The 20,518-nt window shown below is 45.2% G+C and overlaps 1 protein-coding gene across 2 annotated transcripts in view; it reads left to right on the forward strand.

Moving 5' to 3' along the window:
- The first annotated feature begins 1,146 nt into the window (after nt 1-1,146).
- LOC140462819 (neurocalcin-delta-like) overlaps nt 1,147-20,518 on the forward strand; it is a 32,996-nt gene continuing 13,624 nt past the window's right edge. The window contains exons 1-2 of one of the 2 annotated variants that reach the window (XM_072556155.1): nt 1,147-1,349; nt 19,082-19,149. The gene's annotated coding sequence lies outside the window, so the exon portion shown is untranslated. The remainder of the gene's footprint in view (nt 1,350-19,081; nt 19,150-20,518) is intronic. The other variant, XM_072556154.1, reaches the window with a different exon arrangement.

Raw genomic sequence — 20,518 nt, forward strand, 5'->3', positions numbered from 1 at the left:
TGTGTGTGTGAGGGTGTGTGTCACCCTATCTGTGTGTGTGTGAGGGTGTGTGTCACCCTGTCTGTGTGTGTCTATGTGAGGGTATGTGTCACCGTCTGTGTGTGAGGGTGTGTGTCACCCTGTCTGTCTGTGTGTGTGGGGGTGTGTCTCCCTGTGTGTCTATGTGAGTGTATGTGTCACCCTGTCTGTGTGTGAGGGTGTGTCACCCTGTGTGTCTGTATGAGTGTATGTCTCACCCTGTCAGTGTGTGTGTGAGGCTGTGTGTCACCCTGTGTGTGTGTGTGAGGGTGTGTGAGGGTGTGTCTCACCCTGTCAGTGTGTGTGTGAGGCTGTGTGTCACCCTGTGTGTGTGTGTGTGAGGGTGTGTGTCACCCTGTGTGTCTGTATGAGGGCATGTCTCACCCTGTCAGTGTGTGTGTGAGGGTGTGTCACCCTGTGTGTGTGTGTGTGAGGCTGTGTGTCACCCTGTGTGTGTGTGTCTGTATGAGTGTATGTCTCACCCTGTCAGTGTGTGTGTGAGGCTGTGTGTCACCCTGTGTGTGTGTGTCTGTATGAGTGTATGTCTCACCCTGTCAGTGTGTGTGTGAGGCTGTGTGTCACCCTGTGTGTGTGTGTGTGAGGGTGTGTGTCACCCTGTGTGTCTGTATGAGGGTATGTCTCACCCTGTCAGTGTGTGTGTGAGGGTGTGTCACCCTGTGTGTCTGTATGAGGGTATGTCTCACCCTGTCAGTGTGTGTGTGAGGCTGTGTGTCACCCTGTGTGTGTGTGTGTGAGGCTGTGTGTCACCCTGTGTGTCTGTATGAGCGTATGTCTCACCCTGTCAGTGTGTGTGTGAGGCTGTGTGTCACCCTGTGTGTGTGTGTGTGAGGCTGTGTGTCACCCTGTCAGTGTGTGTGTGAGGGTGTGTGTCACCCTGTGTGTCTGTATGAGTGTATGTCTCACCCTGTGTGTGTGTGTGTGAGGCTGTGTGTCGCCCTGTGTGTCTGTATGAGGGTATGTCTCACCCTGTGTGTGTGTGAGGGTGTGTCACCCTGTGTGTGTGTGTGTGAGGGTGTGTGTCACCCTGTGTGTCTGGGTCACTCCGTGCTGACAGCGCCCTCCCTCCCACGCCAGTATTGCAGTTTGATTCGCTTTGACTTCCTCTTCCTCCTTGTTCCATGTAAGGTCTCAGGCTCTGATCTCATTCAGTTCCCCGGGGGTTCCCAGGCTGTTTGCCGCGAAACAGGATTCAGTGGGAGCGGGGACAGAGAGGCTGCAGATCCCCCGAGCCCCGGGAGAGCAGCGTGAACACTGCGAGCCCTCTCTCTCTGCCTCTCCCCCCGGGTGAGCGAGCAGGAGCCCAGCGTCTGGTGAGTCCATTGGAGGGGATTAAATTCCGGCCAGAACCGAGACCTCACACGGGAGACAAAAGGGAGCAGGCAGGAGAAGTACTGAACTGGGAAAGCAAAGTGTGTAAAAGTGTCAGAAATAGGCAGGAAACCTGGCTGTGTAACAACAGTGACCAGCAATCAACCCGAGTGGGAAATCGATGGCATTTTTTTTTAAAAAAACATCGTGTACGTGCGTGTGAGCAAAGCAGAGAGGCAGACACACAGACAGAGAATTAGCATGTGTAAGAGGGAGTGTGGAGATGAATGAATATTGGGTCCACCCGGGTATGAGAAAAGGAGGCAGCAAAATGAGAGTCAAACGGGGCAAAAAAAAATTCTTCTCAGTGGGATGTCTGAGAATGAATGTGCGAGAGTGTGAATGTGTGCCCCAGGTTTGATCCAGATTGAGTGTGAATGTGTGCCCCAGGTTTGATCCAGATTGAGTGATTGGATCAGGGTGTGTGTCCTGTACAGAATGAGTGTGGGGGCCACTCTCAGTGATTGGAGGGAGCTGTCTGTGAGTCTTGGGAAGATCAATGAGCGAAGCCCATTGAGAAAGAGTGAAAAATCTGTGCACGTACAGCGACAGGAGCCTGAGAGAATCAGAAACTCGTGAATCAGGCAGGTTCCAGACAGAAATCCGCACATTTCTGGAAAGTAATGCCCATCGAGGGATACAGCGAGAGTGCCAAAAAGTGGCTTTGAGGTAGATGATCAGTCATGATCTAATTGAATGTCAGAGCGGACATAATGGGCCGAATGGCTGACAGTGCGCCTGTTCCTCTGTTTTCAAATTGAGTGAGTTTGACAGAATCAGTGGGCAAGGATTATGAGTTAACGGGTGTGAGAGGCTGTACTGAGTGTGTAAAGCTGTGTAAAATGGTCTGAGCATGAGTAATATGTAAGAGTGCAGGCTGCAGAAGGGGTACAGAAACACCCCATGAGTTTGCTCTAATAATAATCAAATATTGGTGAAATTTAAAATTAATGTATTGATTTTTGACAATTAGGTTCTGTACAGAGCTTTATAGGGTCGATATTAGGGGCAGCAATCCTGCTCAGGAATTCCGCTTTATGCGGTAATGTTTAATATTTTGTAGGGTAACTACAGGTTAATCATACTGAAAGATTAATCTAGAGGGCCAGGCATTCAAATTCCACTGATGCAGCTGCTTAGATTGTTCTTAACAAATCCTGTAAATTGTAGCATTAGGGTCAGTGATGGGTTTGAGAGATTAACATTAGGGTCAGTGTTTCAACTAATGATGAGTTTTAAGGTTTCGTGCAGTTGGTTAACTGCGATCAATTGTAGTGCTTAGGGTTTTTAGGGGTCAGTGATGGGGTTTAGAGTTTAATTTTAGAGTTAGTGATAGGATTTAGGGTTGAGTTTGGGGTCAAGGTTTGTGTTTTGGTTTTAGTTTTAGAGTCAGTGATGGGGTTTAGGGTTTAGTCAGAATAATGATGGATTTAGCCATGATTAGTGATGGGGTTTAGGGTTCAGTGTTAGTGTCAGTGACAGGGCTAAGGGATTAGTCATGGGGTCAGGATTGAGGTCGAAGAGGGCAAATATATGCTGTGAGGGACTGGGATGGTTAGCACGCGCGACCCTTATCCATGTTCCTGTGGGATTCACAGGCAATTCCAGGGCAATGGCCATAGCTTTGGGTCTAATTTCCCAAATGGTGGCCACGCAGGAAATTCAAAGCTTGCAAGAATGTGACACGCAGCTACTGCTCCCAACAACAACACTGGCAGACCGTACCTTCAGCAGGAAAACACTTTGCATTTCTCTAGCACCTTTCGCAGCCTCAAAGGATTTCAAAGCTGTTTGTAGTCATTGAAATGTTTCTGAAGTATTACCAATGCAAGAAACATAATAGCGAAACTCTGTGCAGCAAGCTCCTGCAAATAGCCAGAAGGAAACGAGCAGATAATCTGATTGTAGTCATGCTGGCTGGGTGACAAATCTTCAGCTCATTGACCTTGTTCTTAAAATAGTGCTGTGGAATCCTTCCCCTGACAGGGTAGACAGAAGACGGCACTTCTGACAGTGCAGCCCTCCTTCAGTAGGGCACTGGGATTGCGTGCACTCAGGAGTCAGGGTCAATCCCATAACCATGTAACTCAACGTTACTCGCCAAGCTAGTTCTGCACGAAAGGAAAGTAAAGAGAAGAACATTCTAGAAACACTTGTAGCAATGTATGAATTGATTTCCCCATGTGAAAGGATCTGTGGGACTGACCGGCCATAAAGCTGGAAACACACTGGTGCAATTAACTGGTTCAAAAAGGAGCTGCACTAATTTCTGACTGGGAACAGGGAGATCATTTCCAAACATAGCTGGAGTGTATGCTTGGGAAGTGTAGGAGTTGTACAGTGGGGTTGTATGAGGACAGAAGCTGCTGTGGGGAAATCAGGGTTAAATGCAGGCATTTTGAGAAGCCTAAAGAGGTGGGTGTATACTGTACAGGAATAGAAAGAGATCAGCATTTAATTTTTTTTTAAATGCACAAGAGCTCTCCCAGCTTTAGATATCTGCATTGCAGCAAACCAGGCTGCACACTTCACAACACATTCCCCTTCCCTGGTACCCCAGTGTCAACTAGATCGTATCATGGTTTCCAGTCTCTCAATGGACAACATACAGGCAACCCGCAAAGTCCTCTGTCTTCCCCATTCCACCTCTGACACACCTTCAGGGTTAAATCAAAGCAGTTCATTTTCTCTTTTCCCAGTTTAACAAGGGTCTTTCACTACCCATGCTAGCGTCATTTGCAATAATTAAAGATGAAAATACTGGAACAGTACTGCACCAGGCAAAGTAATGATAAACGTAAGATTTGGGATGGGTTCACCCGAACTGAACCACAGCTGTATCTCTCAGGTGTTGTTGGATTGCGTCTGTTCAGTTTACACTATCAGCACTCTACTAAAAATTGCTCATCCAGCCAAATCCATTTCGCTAAAATCTAATTGTTCACCTGCTCCAAGTCCACTGTCAGGATGTAATTTGATTGACGCCCTCAAAACATCACAGGCTGCTTTGTCGATGTGAATCAGATCAAGACAGCAGCATAAGTACGACAAAAACCGTGTCTTTAGCCTCCTCCTTTCACCTTGAACAAAAAGATTCCTCCAACACCTGATCTGAGGTACAAAGATGGTGCAGTTTGAAGTCTATAAGGGCTTCTTGCTGTTGCAGCCCTTCAGTTACATGGACAGCAAATTGAAGGCCTAGCAGGTGCTGAAATCAATTGACCCTTTCTTTACTCGACTTGATTTTCTGCTGAAGCATATGTGGACCAGCTGGTCACCGGATAGTTACAGCTCAGAAACAGGCCATTCAGCTCATCATTTCCCCCCCAGCTGAGCAATTCACTTAGTGCCATTCTCCCACCTTCGTTCAGTTGAATCTGCCTCCTTCCCAAACTCTCGGGTAATGTTCTCTGCAATGCTCGCTGCATTTTTTGCTAGTCTATTCAGATCTACTCCTTCTCATTCCTGATTCCTTTCACAAGAGGGAACAGTTTCTCTCTACCTATTCTGTCTAATTCCCTGCTGATTGTGAACACCTCGATCAAATATCCTCTCAATACTCTTTTCTCCAAGGAATATAGTCCTAAATTCTCCATGTCACTGAAGTTCCTCAACACTGGAATTACTCATGTGAATCTTTTCTGCATTCTGTCCAATGCTTCACATCCATCTTCAGTGTGATAACCAGAACTGTACACAGTCTTCCAGCTTAGGTCTAACTAGTATCTTACACAACTTCACCTCCATGCTTTTGTACTCTGTCACCTTACTGATAAAGCCGAAGATATTAATTACCTTATTAACTGCTCTCTCCACCTGTCCTACCACCCACCTCCCAACTATCGCATAAATGCTGCCCCCTCCTCAGTTCACTTCACCTCTGAAGAGTCATCTCAATTTGAATCGTTAGCTCGCTGTCTCTCCATGAAACTGCCTGACCCACTGTGATCTTCAGCACTTTTTGTTGTCAGTTCAGATTCCAGCATCTGTCGTAATTTGTTTCTGCCACCTTCAATGATCTGTGCACAAATACACCTGGGTTCCTCTGGTTCTAACCTCTTTTAGAATTATACTTTTAGAATTATTTCTTTTTGTATCTGGCCACTGAAATCAACCACCTTAAAAGTCTCTGAATTCAACTTTACCTGCCACCTATCCACCCACCTCACAAACTTCTCTTATGTCTTTTGGAGTTCTATACAGCCTTTCTCATAATCATCTGCGAACTTGAAAACTTTGGAATAGCCAACTTGTACACTGTGGTCTCTGTCATTAATACAGAGACTTCCTCTAGCACTTCATTCCAAACGAATCACTCTGTGTCAAAAATGTTACCCCTCATGTCCTTTTTAAAACTTTCTCCTCTCATTTTAAAACTATGCCCCCTCATTTTGGACTCTTCCCCCCCACCCCCCACCCCCCCCATCCTAGGGAGAAAAGCCCTCGTCATTCCCCATGATACCCCTCATGATTTTATAAACCTCTCTAAGGTCACCCCTCATCCTCCTCCGCTCCAGTGAAAAATATCCTGGCCTAATTTAATAACACTGACCAAGTAGAACTGCACGATGAACCTTCCTCCAACCTGAAAGACATCCAATTATAACCATAGCTTCCTGTTTACTGTCAATCAACCAAATTTGTATCCAAATTGCCATTCTCCCTTTTATAAATTTTGTTGTGTACAATTTCTTCTTGAAGTCTATGTTCACCACGTCAATTGCACTGTCCTCGTCAAAGGTATACTTGTTTCTTGTCATCTTAAACCCTAAAGAAACAAAATTTGCATTTCCATAGTGCCTTCATAACATCAGGACAGCTTGGAGAAAGTGAGGACTGCAGATGCTGGAGATCAGAGCTGAAAAATGTGTTGCTGGAAAAGCGCAGCAGGTGAGGCAGCATCCAAGGAGCAGGAAAATTTGTGAAGAAGGGCTTATGCCCGAAACGTTGATTCTCCTGCTCTTTGGATGCTGCCTGACCTGCTGCGCTTTTCCAGCAACACATTTTTCAGCATAAGGTGCTTTCCAGCCAATATATTACAATTGAAACATAAACACTGGTGTCATACAGGAAACAGAATAGCTAGCTTGTGCACAGAAAGCTTCCTTAAACAGCAATAGGATTATGACTACCTTTCAGGAATCTTGATTGAGAGATAAATATTGGCCAGGACACCAGGGGTACTTCCCATCCAGTTCCTAGAAATGGTACCATGTGATCTTTTGCACCTTTTACATGAAATACAGAATAGTATCACACCAAAAAATATCAGTTCAACAATTCCTCAGAATTCACCCCATTAACAGTGCAGCACTCCCTCAGCCTTACCCTCTGACAGTGCGGCACTCCCTCAGAACTGACTCTCTGACAGTGCAGCACTCCCTCAGCACTGACCCTGCAACAGTGCAGCATTCCCTCAGCACTGACCCTGAAGCATATGTGGACCAGCTGGTCACCTGATAGTTACAGCTCAGAAACAGGCCATTCAGATCATCATTTCCCCCCCAGCTGAGCAATTCACTTAGTGCCATTCTCCCACCTTCGTTCAGTTGAATCTGCCTCCTTCCCAAACTCTCTGGTAGTGTTCTCTGCAATGCTCGCTGCATCTTTTGCTAAACTATTCAGATCTATTCCCTCTCATTCCTGATCCTTTCACAAGAGGGAACAGTTTCTCTCTACCTTCTGTCTAATTCCCAAACTTGTATCATCTATAACCACAGGTGAAGTACCAGAGGCCTGGAGGGTGGCTAATGTTGTGCCTTTATTTAAGAAATGCTGTAAGGAGAAGCCTGGGAACTATAGACATGTGAGCCTGACATCAGTGGATAAGTTGTTGGAGGTGATTTTGAAAGATCGGATTCATAAGCATTTTTTTTTAGATTAGATTACTTACAGTGTGAAAATAGCCCCTCCGAAGAGCAACCCACCCAGACCCATTCCCCTACATTTACCCCTTCATCTAACATGACGAGCAATTTAGCATGGCCAATTCACCTAACCACATTTTTGGAGAGGCAAGGATTGATTAGGTATAGTCAGCATGGCTTTGTGTGAGGGAAATTGTGTCTTACAAACCTGATTGAGCTTTTTGAGGGTGTGACCAAAAAGATTGATGAAGGCAGATCTTACGATGTTGTTTACATGGGGACTTTAGTAAAACCTTTGACCTAATGGTAGACTAATTAATAAAGTTAGATTACATGGGATTCAGGGTGAGCTAGCCAACTGGATTCAAAATTGGCTTAACAGTAGGAGATAGAGGGTGATGGTGGACAGTTATTTTTTCTGATTGGAGGCCTGTGACCAGCGGTGTTCTGCAGGAATCAGTACGGGGTCCACTTCTGTTTGTCATTTATATAAACGATCTTGATGAGAACATTGGAGACATGGTTAGTAACTTTGTAGATGACACCAAACTTGTGGGTATTGAAGAAAGATATCTAAGATTCCAAAACAATTGTGATCAGTTGGGTCGATGGGTTGAGCAGTGGCGTTTGGATTTTAATTTGGACAAATGTGAGGTATTGCATCTTGGTAAAACAGACAAGGGCAGGACTTATACAATCAATGATAGGACCCTGGGTATTGTTGTAGAACCGAGAGACCTAGGGGTTCAGGTACATAAGTTTTGAAATTTGTGTCATACATAGACAGGATGATAAAGAAGGCATTTAGCGTGCTTGCCTTCATTGCTCAGATCTTTGAGTATAGGAGTTGGGATGTCATGTTGAGGTTGTGCAGGACACTGGTGAGGCCTCTTCTGGAATACTGTGTCCAGTTCTGGTCCCCCTATTACAGGAAAGAGAGGGTTCTGAAAAGATTTACCAGGATGTTGCTGGAAATTAGGGATTTGAGTTATAAGGAGAGGATGGATAGGCTGGGACTTCTTTCAGTGGAGTATAGGAGATCAAGGGCTGACCTTATAGAGGTTTATGAAATCATGATGGGCATTGATAAGGTGAATAGCAACTTCCCTAGGGTGGGGAAGTTCAAAACAAGGGGCCATATTTTTAAAGTGAGATGAGAAAGTTTTAAAAACAATGTGAGGGCAACTTTTTCCACAGAGAGTGGATGCAGGTACAGTTACAACATTTGAAAAATCATTTGGATAAGTACATGAATAGGAAAGGTTTAGAGGGATATGGGCCAAATGCAGGCAGATGGGACTAGTTCAGTTTGGGAACATGGTCAGCATGGATGAGTTGGACCAAAGGGTCTGTTTCCGTGCCGTATGATTCTATAACACTACCTGTTTCTCTGGATTAGTATTTGACTGATAACACCACCAGGCCATCATCTCCCCGAGAACGTTGTACGTGGTTGTTGAGCTCAGTGACTCTGGCTGTCCCTCAGTGTGATGCAGGATATTCAACAAATCTAGCTCTGTCAGGGTCTGTCTCAGTCTATCTCTGTCCTTTAAGCTGTGTCTCAAAAGGTCATTGCGCGTCACACCATCTCTCTGTGTATTTACCTATCTCACCATGTGGCAGAAAAACCTGTTTCAGTCGATTTTTATGCTCATTCCTGGAACACTGGCATTTTTGCTAATGCCCAACTGATCAGTTATATGTCCTTAACTGCCTACAAAGATGGTGACGCATCCTTCCAATCCATGTAGTGTAAATGCAGCAGGAACTTGACCCAATGACAATAAATCAAAAGTCACAACATTCCAAATTGGGATGGTATGTAGCCCAGAGAGAAGCTTGCAGGTGGTAGTGGTGTTCCCGTGTACCTGCTACACTCAGGCAGGCAAATGGATAACATTCCATCACACTTCTGATTGTTCTTTGCAGGTGATGGATAGGCTTTGGGGAATCAGGAGGTGAATTATTCCCTGCAGTTTGCTAGCCTAAGACCTGCTCTTGCAGACACAGTATTTACACTGTGAGTCCAGTTCTGTTTATGGTCAATGATAACCTCCAGGATGTTGTTAGGGGTGAATTCAATGATGGTAACACAATTGAATGACAAGGAGCCATGGTTAGATTCTCTCTTTTTGGAGATGGTCAGTTTCTGTGCAGTCATCACTTACCTCTTGACAGCCCAATGTTCCCTAAAGTTTGCTGAAGATGGACACGGACTGCCTCACTCTGTGGGGTCATGACCGGTAATGAAAAATTGGCAATCATCAGCAAACATCTCCACTTCTGACCCAATGATGGAGGGAAGGTTATTGATGAAGCAGTTAAAGATGGTTTGGCCTAGGACACCACCCTGAGGAACTCTTGCAGAGATGTCCTGGAGCTGAGATGGTTGACCTCGAGTAATCACAACTACCTTTCTATCCGCCAGAGAGTATTCCCCCAATTCCCATTGACATCAACTTGACTCAGGCTTCTTGATACTACACTTGGTCAAATGCTGTCTTTCTATTATGGAAATAGGCATTCCCACCTCACCCCACTTCATCACAGTTCATTCATTCTTGTTCAGATGAAGTCTGTAATGACATCTGGAGCTGCGTGGTCCAGGTAAATACACAGAGAGATGGTGTGACGCGCAGTGACCTATTGAGACTTGGCATAAAGGACAGAGATAGACTGAGACAGACCCTGACAGAGCTGGATTTGCTGAAGCATCCTGCATCACACTAAGGCACAGACAGAGTCACTGAGCTAAATAACCACATACAACATTCTTTAGGGAGATGATGGCCTAGTGGTGTTATCGGACAGCTATTAATCCAAACTGAGAGTCAGTGAGAAGATTATTGAGGAGCAGATGCTGTCTGGTTGCACTGTCAATGACCTCTTGCTTCACTTTGCTGACAGGGCTGTGATTGGCTGAATGGGGTCATTCTGCTTTAACCTTGTTTGTGTTGGGGTTGGGGGTGGGGGTGTTATTTGAGGTGATGAGCATTAGCAGAGGGTGAGCTATACTGTAACACTAGATTTCCTCATTGTGGTCACAACGAGTAGAGCGATCACTTCCCTCAGGAAACAGGAACTATTGAGTGCTGTTTGTACATTTGTTTTACTGTGATTGACAGTGCGCTGTGTGCACATTGACAGTCATGTTTCCTGCAGTACTACACATCAGAAATATTTCATTGGCTGTGACAGATATCTTTGGACCTGAGGTTGTGAAGGCATTAAATAAATGCAAACGCATTTTGTCTTTTTCAATTAGCAATGTATTCGATATAATTCTTTAGTATGTCCGTTGCCAAAAAGATATCTCAAGTTACGCCCCTCCCCCACCCCAATTGTGCACATGATAATGCAGTTGGACATTTAACAACTTGATGTGGCCTGAGTCAGTGCTAGTTCCGCCTCAGAACGAGGTAGAGCCTCAGCTTAACATCTCATCTCTGACAATGAAGGACCCTCTCAACACTGTCTGGCTAACAGTACTGCACTCGCTCACTACTGCTCTAAGAGTGCATGACTGTATCAAAACCACCCCACTGACAGTGCGGCACTCACTCAGTACTCACCTTCCAACAATGCGGCACTCCCTCAGCACTGACCCTCCAACAATGTAACACTCCCTCAGAATTGACCCTCCAACAATGTAACACTCCCTCAGAATTGACCCTCCAACAATCAGCAGTCCCTCAGTGCTGACCCTCCAACAGTGCGGCACTCCCTCAACACTGACCCACTGACAGTGCAGTGTTCCCTCAGCACTGACTCTCCGACAGTGCGGCACTCCCTCAGCACTAACCCTCTGACAGCACGATGCTCCCTCAAGACTGACCCTTTGACTGTGCAGCACTCCCTCAATACTGACCCTCTGACAGTGCGGCACTCCCTCAGCGCTGACTCTCTGACAGTGTGGCACTCCCTCAGCACTGACCCTCTGAGACTGAGGTGGTTATTCGTTACTGGCCCTCTAATAGTTCAGGACTCCATCAATACGTCCATCAGGAATCTCAACCTGAAATTTGAGCCTGATTACACTGGCATGAATTCAAACCCACAAACCACTCAGTGAGAATGCCATGCACTGAGCCAAGTTCAGGGTCAGTCCTTTATGGCACAGTTACTAGTTGTGCTGCTACTGCTGTTCCTGGTGAACAATAGAAATGACAAACTCAACAAAGCCTTAAACTAAAATGTGAATGATGCAAAGGTGGAAGTGATAATTCAAGAGAATAAGTATATCGTGCTTAGTTTTATAACATGCAACTCTTTCACTTTCCCCTGACGTTCCATGTAAACTATACCTTTGTCACAATATTTCAAATCTTATCACTTTTATAACAAACATGTTGCAGAAGTTTTAGGAATAGTTATGAAAATGAGGTTAACCGTTTTCTCTTGCTACATTCCTGGGGAATGGGCACTTCCAACACTTCCTTCCTGGGCAATCTCATCTATATTTTGTTGGTACTGGCGTTCTTCTCTCACGTCCTTCCCTCGTTGATGGCCATGTTTTCAGCTGCCAGAGCCAGAAATTCTGGAATTGTCTTTGGGTTGTTGTACCCCTCTCTCCTTTCAGACTCTCCCATTATTTGATCACTTACAGTCAGAGAGATGTCCAACTTATCCATGCTGACTAGATATCCTCTATTAAGCTAGTCCCATTCACCAGCATTTGGCCCAGATCCCTATAAACCCTTCTTTGTCCCAGTGTCTCCTCCTTTGGCTGAGTGTCCATGTTCAGTGACAGCTTCCCATGAAATGCTGTGGGCATTTCATTTTATAAAGGCACTACATAAATGCAATGTGCATCAGTTATCCTAGTATTTTTTGGGCGGCTGTTGACAGGCGAGTGAGGTATGGGAATTGCAGGGGGTAGTCACCTGTGAGATCTCCAGCAATAAGTCCCACCAGAGTGGGCAACTCGAGAGCAAACATAATGTGGTTAATCTGTGCTTAAATACAGCAGGCTTTATTCAGAAAGCAAGGCCATTCCATTGGTCCAACGTGAACATAATGGAGAGGTTTTTGTTTGTTATTTGCATTTGTGGGATGTGGGTGTCATTGGCTGGGCCAGCATTTACTGCCCATCCCTAATTGCCCCTTGAGAAGGTGGGGGTAAGCTGCCTTCTTGACCCGCTGCAGTCCACCTGCTGTGGGCTGACCCACAATGTCCTTGGGGAGGGAATTGCAGGCTTTTGACCCAGTGACAGTGAAGGAACAGCGATATATTTCCAAGTCAGGGTGGTGAGTGACTTGGAAGAGAACTTGAAGGGGGTGATGTTCCATGTATCTGCTGTCCTTGTCCATCTGGGTGGACGTGGTTGTGGGTTTGGAAGGATCTTTGGTGAAGTTCTGCAGGTGATAGCAACTGGCTGCTATGTCGTAGAGACAGTAGGTTGTGTCCTATCTCTCAATAGTTCATTCAACTGTCTTAATGTGAACAACTCCATATAACTATCATTAGCTGATATTTCAACTTGTTTCTATCTTACTCAAGTCCATTGCTTTGTAAACTGAGTTTTGTCCTTCCTGGGAAGGCAATGGCATATGGTCACCAGTAATGCTGAGACCCAGGCTACTGCTCTGCCGACATCGGTTCAAATCCTACCACGACAGATGGCGAAGTGTGAATCCGTGAAAATCAGGAATTAAAAGCAGGTCTAATAATGACCAAGTAAACACTGTTGATTATCACTAAAAATCCTATCGATTCACTTAGCTTGTTTAGGGAATGAAATCTGCCATTGCCTGGTCTGGCCTACATGTAACCCCATACCCACAGCAATGTGGTTCAATAGTTCATACACTCTGTACAATATGGAAACAGGCCATTTGGCCCAACAAGTCCACATGACCCTCTGAAGGGTATCCCACCCAGACCCGCAGCACTCCCTTCCCTGGACATTATGGGCAATATAGCATGGCCAATCCACCTAACCTGCACATCTTTGGTCTGTGGGAGGAAACCCACGCAGACACAGGGAGAATGTGCAAACTCCACACAGACAGTCACCTGAGGCTGGAATTGAACTCAGGTCCCTGGCACTGTGAAGCAGCGGTGCTAACCACTGAGCCACCGTGCCACCCCATTCCTAACTTCTGAAATGCCACTCAGTTCGAGGACAATTAGGAATGGGCAACAGATGATGGCTCAGCCAGAGATGCCCACATCACATGAACAAATGGAAAAAATACTCATAGACTATGCTTGTCACTTTCACTATTTTTCCTGGAATCTGGAATTGTCTCTAATTACTGATAAGCATATATAAAAGTCAAGCATTCACTCCCTTCTTGAAGTACTGCAACTCCCAGACGCATTGACTCACAGAATATGTTCATGTACAAGGTGCTAAGTCCCAATATGATTTCAACAGAGTGAATAAAAGCCAGGAACCATCCTGCCTGGTCAATGTCAGCTGAGAGGGACAGTGCAGTAGGATACCTCAGCCACTGTCTCCCCACTCTCAGCCTGCAAACTGCAGTTGCAACCTGTAAATTATAAAAGCACTTGCCCACCAACTTCAGCATCACCCGCCCCTCACCCCAAGAAAGTGCTTTCCAACCAATGAGGTGCCTTAGAAGTGTAGCCTCTGTCATAGGGTAGGAAATGCAGTGACCAGTTTGCGCTCAGGAAGTTCCTAAACATAGCAATATGATTAATGACGCAGATAGAGTGAAAAGAGAGATTTTTAATCAGTATTGAGGTGTCTGGGGAAAAGACAAGAAATTGAAGTTAAAGATTAACAAATGAGCCATGACCTCGTTGAACAGTGGATCAGACTCGATGGGCTGAATGGCCCACATCTGCTGCTATGTCTTACGGTCTCATAATGTGTTATTCATGACATTGATTTGAGGGATCAGGGCTGTCCAGGGAAATGGACAAAGCTCCTGTTCTCCTCCTATTGGTACCAATGGTATCTAACAGTCTTGCCTGTGCAGCATTGCCTCAGCGCTGGACTAGGTATGTCAGTTCAGACTGTGTGCTCAGGCCTCTAGAGTGAGACTTGTATCCAGACACAGTACTTTCAGCTTCTGAGCGTGAGAGGGATATTGAGTCATAAGTGACAAGCTGGGTGACTGCAGTGAAGGAAGTCATGCAGATGCAAGTAACTATAATTCTGTGTCAGGTGCATTTTAGTTCTGTGGACACAGTCAACTTGTTGTCGATGGTGTGTAAAATGAGCTTCTGAAACTTCACCTTGTGGGTTTGTGGATGTTTTAGATTCCTCCCTGCAGCTGTACCTAACTTCCTGCCTACCGATTACAGAGCTCTACAAATAGGCAGCTCGGATGTGGTCACACAAATAGCACCGAGAATGGTGCCTCACATTCACTGCTGTGCGGTCTGCGCAGAAAACAAATTAGATAAACTGTGAAGAGGCAAGCAGTGCTGGGAATAGGCAGAGCTCCAAACCTCTAAAGTCAACAGTAGAATTTTCAATGAATGTAATCAGGCAGAGAGTGTGAAGGTGGAAACCAGAACCAGACTGAAAAAACGTCTCTGATCATGTTTACGGGATCTTTGCGGGGGAGGACAAACAACCCCAAGTCATGATCTACATCGACACCAACAACATAGATATGAAGAGGGATGGGGATCTAAGGCAGAAATTCAGGGAGCTAGGGTGGAAGCTTAGAGCAAGAACAAACAGAGTTGTTATCTCTGGTTTGTTGCCCGTGCCATGTGTTAGTGAGGCAAGGAATAGGGAGAGAGATGAGTTGAACACAGTGGCTACAGGGATGGTGCAGGAGGGAGGGTTTTGGATTCCTGGATAATTGAGGCTCTTTCTTAGGTAGGTGGGACCTCTACAAACAGGATGGTCTTCAGCTGAACCAGAGGGGTACCACTATCCTGGGGGGAAATTTGCTAATACTGTTCAGGTGGGTTTAAACTAATTCAGCAGGGTGATGGGAACCTTAATTGTAGTTCGAGTATAGAGGACGCTGAGGGTAGGGAGGTCCGAAATAAGATTTCAGGGTTGCAAGAGGGCACCAGCAAGCAAGAAGTTGGTTTGAAGTGTGTCCATTTCAACTCCAGGAGTATCTGGAGTAAGGTGGTTGAACTTGCAGCATGGTTAAGTACCTGGGATTTCGATGTTGTGGCCATTTCAGAGACATGGATAGAGCAGGGACAGGATTGGTTATTGCAGATTCCAGGATTTAGGTATTTCAGTAAGAACAGAGAAAATGGTAAAAGAAGTGGGCGTGTGTCATTGTTAGTCAAGGACAGTATTACAGCTGCAGAAAGGACGTTTGAGGATTTGTCTACTGAGGTGGTATGGGCTGAGGTTAGAAACAGGCAAGGATAGGTCACCCTGTTGTGAGTTTTCTATAGGCCTCTGAATAGTTCCAGAGATTTAGGAGAAAGGATAGCAAAGATGATTCTCGATAGGAGCAAAAGTGACAGGCTAGTTGTTATGGGGGACTTTAACTTCCCAAATATTGACCAGGAATGCAGGAGTTCAAGTATTTTAGATGGGTCAGTTTTTGTCCATTGTGTGCAGGAGGGTTTTCTGACACAGTATGTAGACAGGCCTACAAGGGGCAAGGCCACATTAGATTTGGTACTGGGTAATTAACCCAGCCAGATGTTAGATTTGGAGGTAGGTGAGCCCTTTGGTGATAGTGACCACAGTTCAGTTATGTTTACTTTAGCGATGGAAAGGGATAGGTATACACTAGAGGGCAAGAATTGTAGTTCAGCGTCCTCTATACTCGAACTACAATTTAGGTTCCCATCACCCTGCTGAATTAGTTTAAACCCACCTGAACTGTATTAGCAAAATTCCCCCCAGGTTAGTGGTACCCCTCTGGTTCAGCTGAAGACCATCGTGTTTGTAGAGGTCCCACCTACCTTAGAAAGAGCCTCAATTATCCAGCTGGAAGAAAGGCAATTATCATGCGATTTGACAAGATTTAGGAAGCAGAGGATGGGGAAAGAAACTGCAGGGAATGGGCACAATAGAAATGTGGACATTATTCAAGGAACAGCTGAAAGAAAACAGAGGGTATTGTGTGTCCTTGATAAGTATGTACCGGTCAGACAGGGAAGAAGTTGTCGAGCGGAGGAGCCGTGGTTTACTAAGGAAGTTGAATGTCTTGTAAAAAGGAAGAAGAAGGTTTATGTTATGATGAGATCTGAAGGCTCAGTTAGGGCGAGTGAGAGTTACTAGGTGGCCAGGAAAGACCTAAAGAGAGAGCTAACACAAGGAAGGAGGAGACATGAGAAGTTGTTGGCGGCTAGGATTAGAGAAAACCCTAAAGCATTCTATAGGTATGTAATGGATAAAAGAGTGACTTGAGTAAAATTAGGGCCAATCAAGGACAGAAGTGGGAAGTTGTGCGTGGAGTCCGAAGAGATGGGGAAGCACTAAATGAATATTCTTCGTCAGTATTCACACTAGAAAAAGACCATGTTGTCAAGGAGAATACTGAGAAACAGGCTACTAGACTAGATGGGATTGAGGTTCACAAGGAGGAGGTGTTAGAAATTCTTAAAAGTGTGAAAATAGATTTTATCATAGGACTCTCTGGGAAGCTAGGGAGGAGATTGCAGAACCTTTGGCTTTGATCTTTATGTCGTCATTGTTTATAGGAATAGTGCCAGAAGTGATTAGATTAGATTCCTTACAGTATGGAGACAGGCCATTTGGCCCAACAATTCCACACCAACCTTCCGAAGAGGTAACCCACCCAGGCCCATTCCCCTACCCTATATTTACCCCTGACTAATGCACCTAACACTATGAGCAATTTAGCATGTCCAATTTACCTAACTTGCACATCTTTGCACTGTGGGAGGAAACCGGAGCACCTGGTGGAAACCCATGCAAACTCCACACAGACTGTCATCCGAGGTGGGAATAGAACCCGGGTCCCTGGTACTATGAGGCAGCAGTGCTAACCACTGAGCCACTGTGCCGCCCTGCATTGCTCCTCTCCTCTCCTCTCCTCTCCTCTCCTCTCCTCTCCTCTCCTCCAGAAGATTGAAGGATAGCAAATGTTGTCCCCTTGTTCAATGAGGGGAGTAGATCAACTAGCAGAAAGTGAGGACTGCAAATGCTGGAGACCAGAGTTGAAAAATGTGGTGCTGGAAAAACACAGCAGGCCAGGCAGCATCCGAGGAGCAGGAGAATCGACGTTTCGGGCATAAGCCCTTCTTTAGGAAGTAGAGACAACCCTGGTAATATAGACCAGTAAGCCTTACTTCGGTTGTGGGTAAAGTTTTGGAAAGGCTTATAATCATCTAGAAAGGAATAATTTGATTAGGGATAGTCAACACTGTTTTGTGAAAGGTAAGTTGTGCCTCACAAACCTTAATGAGTTCTTTGAGAACGTAACCAAATAGGTGGATGAGGGTAAAGCGGTTGATGCGGTGTATATGGATTTCAGTAAGGTGTTTGATAAGTTCCCCACAGTAGGCTATTGTACAAAATATGGTGGTAAGGGATTGAGGGTGATTTAATGGTTTGGATTAGAAATTGGCTTGCTGAAAAAAGACAGAGGGTAGTGGTTGATGGGAACTGTTCATCCTGGAGTTCAGTTACTAGTGATGTACCACAAGGATCTGTTTTGGGGCCACTGTTGTTTCTCATTTTTTATATATGACTTGGATGAGGGCATAGAAGGATGGATTAGTAAATTTGCGGATGACACTAAAGTCGGTGGAGTTGTGGACAGTGCGGAAGGATGTTGCAGGTTACAGAGGGACATAGATAAGCTGAAGAGCTGGGCTGAGAGGTGGCAAATGGAGTTCAATGAGGAAAAGTGTGAGGTGATTCACTTTGGAAAGAGTAATAGGAATTCAAAGTACTGGGCTGATGGTAAGATTCTTGATTTGGAGATGCTGGTGTTGGACTGGGGTGTACAAAGTTAAAAATCACACAACACCAGGTTATAGTCCAACAGGTTTAATTGGAAGCACACTAGCTTTCTCAGCGCCGCTACTTCATCAACCACCTGATGAAGGAATGACGCTCCGAAAGCTGGTGTGCTTCTAATTAAACGCATTGGACAATAACCTGGTTTGTGTGATTTTTAACTTGGTAAGATTCTTGGTAGTGTAGATGAGCAGAGAGATCTGGGTGTCCATGTACATAGGTCACTCAAAGTTGCCACCTAGGTTGATAGGGTTGTTAAGAAGGCATATGGTGTGTTAGCTTTTATTAGGACAGGGATTGAGTTTCAGAACCGTGAGGTCATGCTGCAGCTGTACAAAACTCTGGTGCAGCCGCACAGGGTGTATTACATACAATTCTGGTCACCGCATTATAGGAAGGATTTGGAAGCTTTGGAAAGGGTTCAGAGGAGATTTACTCAGATGTTGCGTGGAATGGAGGGAAGGCCTTACAAGGAAAAGCTGAGAGACTTGAGTCTGTTTTCATTAGAGAGAAGAAGGTTAAGAGGTGACTTAATTGAGACATATAAGATAATCAGAGGGTTAGATAGGGTGTACAGTGACAGCCTTTTTCCTCAGATGGTGATGGCTAGCACGAGGGGATATAGCTTTAAATTGAGGGATGATAGATATAGGACAGATGTCAAAGGCAGTTTGTTTACTCAGAGAAGTAGGGGTGTGGAATGCACTGCCTGCAATAGTTGTAGACTTACCAACTTTACGGGCATTTAAATGGTCATTGATAAACATATGGGTGAGAATGGAATAGTGTAGGATAGATGGGCTTCGGTTTGGTTCCACAGGTCGGTGCAACAACGAGGGCCGAAGGGCCTGTACTGTGCTGTAATGTTCCATATTCTAAGTAATGATAATGTATTTAACCTGTGGGTTGTGTCTACAGATTGACCCTCCTGCCACTGGAAGCAGTCACCATAGACACAGATATAAAATAATTGGCCAACGACACAGGTAGGAGATGAGATTTCGATTGTTACTGACCAAGTTGTTGTGGTCTGGGATGCACTGTCTGGAAGGGCCGTGGAAGCAGATTCAATTCGTAATGTTCAGAATACATAAAGGGTAAATATTAAGAGTGAATATAACAAGTTGGGCAATGGGGAGGAAGCAGGGGAGTGAGACCGATGGAGTGGCTCATTGAAAAATTAACACAGACACAATGGCTATGAATCAGAGAACGAGCTGAACACCCCTCCTGGACATTACTGTATGTGCACAGTGTGATCCCAGAGTTGAGTGAATCACCTCATCCATTGCCTGTTGATTCAACAGTTATGACTCGGTGACCACTAAATAAATGTATTGAGAGTGTGGTGCTGGAAAAACACAGCAAGTCAGGCAGCATCCAAGGAGCAGGAGAATCCATGTTTCGGCCATAAGCCCTTCATCAAAACCTTTTACCCAAAACATCAATTCTCCTGCTCCTCGGATGTTGCCTGACCTGCTGTGCTTTTCCAGCACCACACTCTCGACTCTAATCTCCAGGATCTGCAGTCCTCACTTTCTCCTAAATAACTGTATGGCTAATGCTCTATTTCCCACCCTCCCTTAACTATATGGGCGCGGATTACATTCCAGCCGGAATTTCTAGTGGTGATTAAATAATTCGATTTTGTGAATTTCTGAACCAGACTGTTCACCCTCCTCCACCGCCCCCTCCTCCTCAACTTAAACTGCAGCCTTTATTCTGTTTCCTTAATTATTGTGAAGATATGAGCATTACAAAACCAGAGCAGCCCCAGTTACACAACTGACTGGGGAAGACAGTGACTCCTGGACATTTTGGGTATTGGTTAATGCTCAAATATGTTGGAATCACATCTGGATTCCGATAAAGCACATGAGACCACATGGAGCAAGAGAGACCAGGGAGCAGGAGGGATTGGGAAGCAGACCCAGTGTGGGAGGGATTGGAATACCGAGTCAGAGTGGTAGGGATTGGGAAGCAGATCCAGAGTAGGAGAGATTGGGGTACAGTGCCGGAGTGGGAGGGATTGGGATACAGAACCAGAGTGGGAGGGATTGGGATACAGAGCCAGAGTGGATGGGATTGGGATACAGTTCCAGAGTAGGAGGAATTGGGATACAGTACTTTTCACATCCAATAGGGTCCAACAGAGAGCCTGAAATCAATTGGAACTAGGCAGCAAATGACAGTTCTACATTGGCTACGGGGAGAATTGGTGTGTATCTATGTACTTGTTTCTCTGTAGAGAATAAATAATGGGTGTGTCAGACATCCATGATGTGTAAATTGGAATAAAACTGACCAGAAAAGTACACATGTCCCTGCTGTTTCCCAAGCATCTTGTTGTCAAAC

This window comes from Chiloscyllium punctatum, chromosome 37 (assembly GCF_047496795.1).
Source record: "Chiloscyllium punctatum isolate Juve2018m chromosome 37, sChiPun1.3, whole genome shotgun sequence".
Taxonomy (NCBI): domain Eukaryota; kingdom Metazoa; phylum Chordata; class Chondrichthyes; order Orectolobiformes; family Hemiscylliidae; genus Chiloscyllium; species Chiloscyllium punctatum.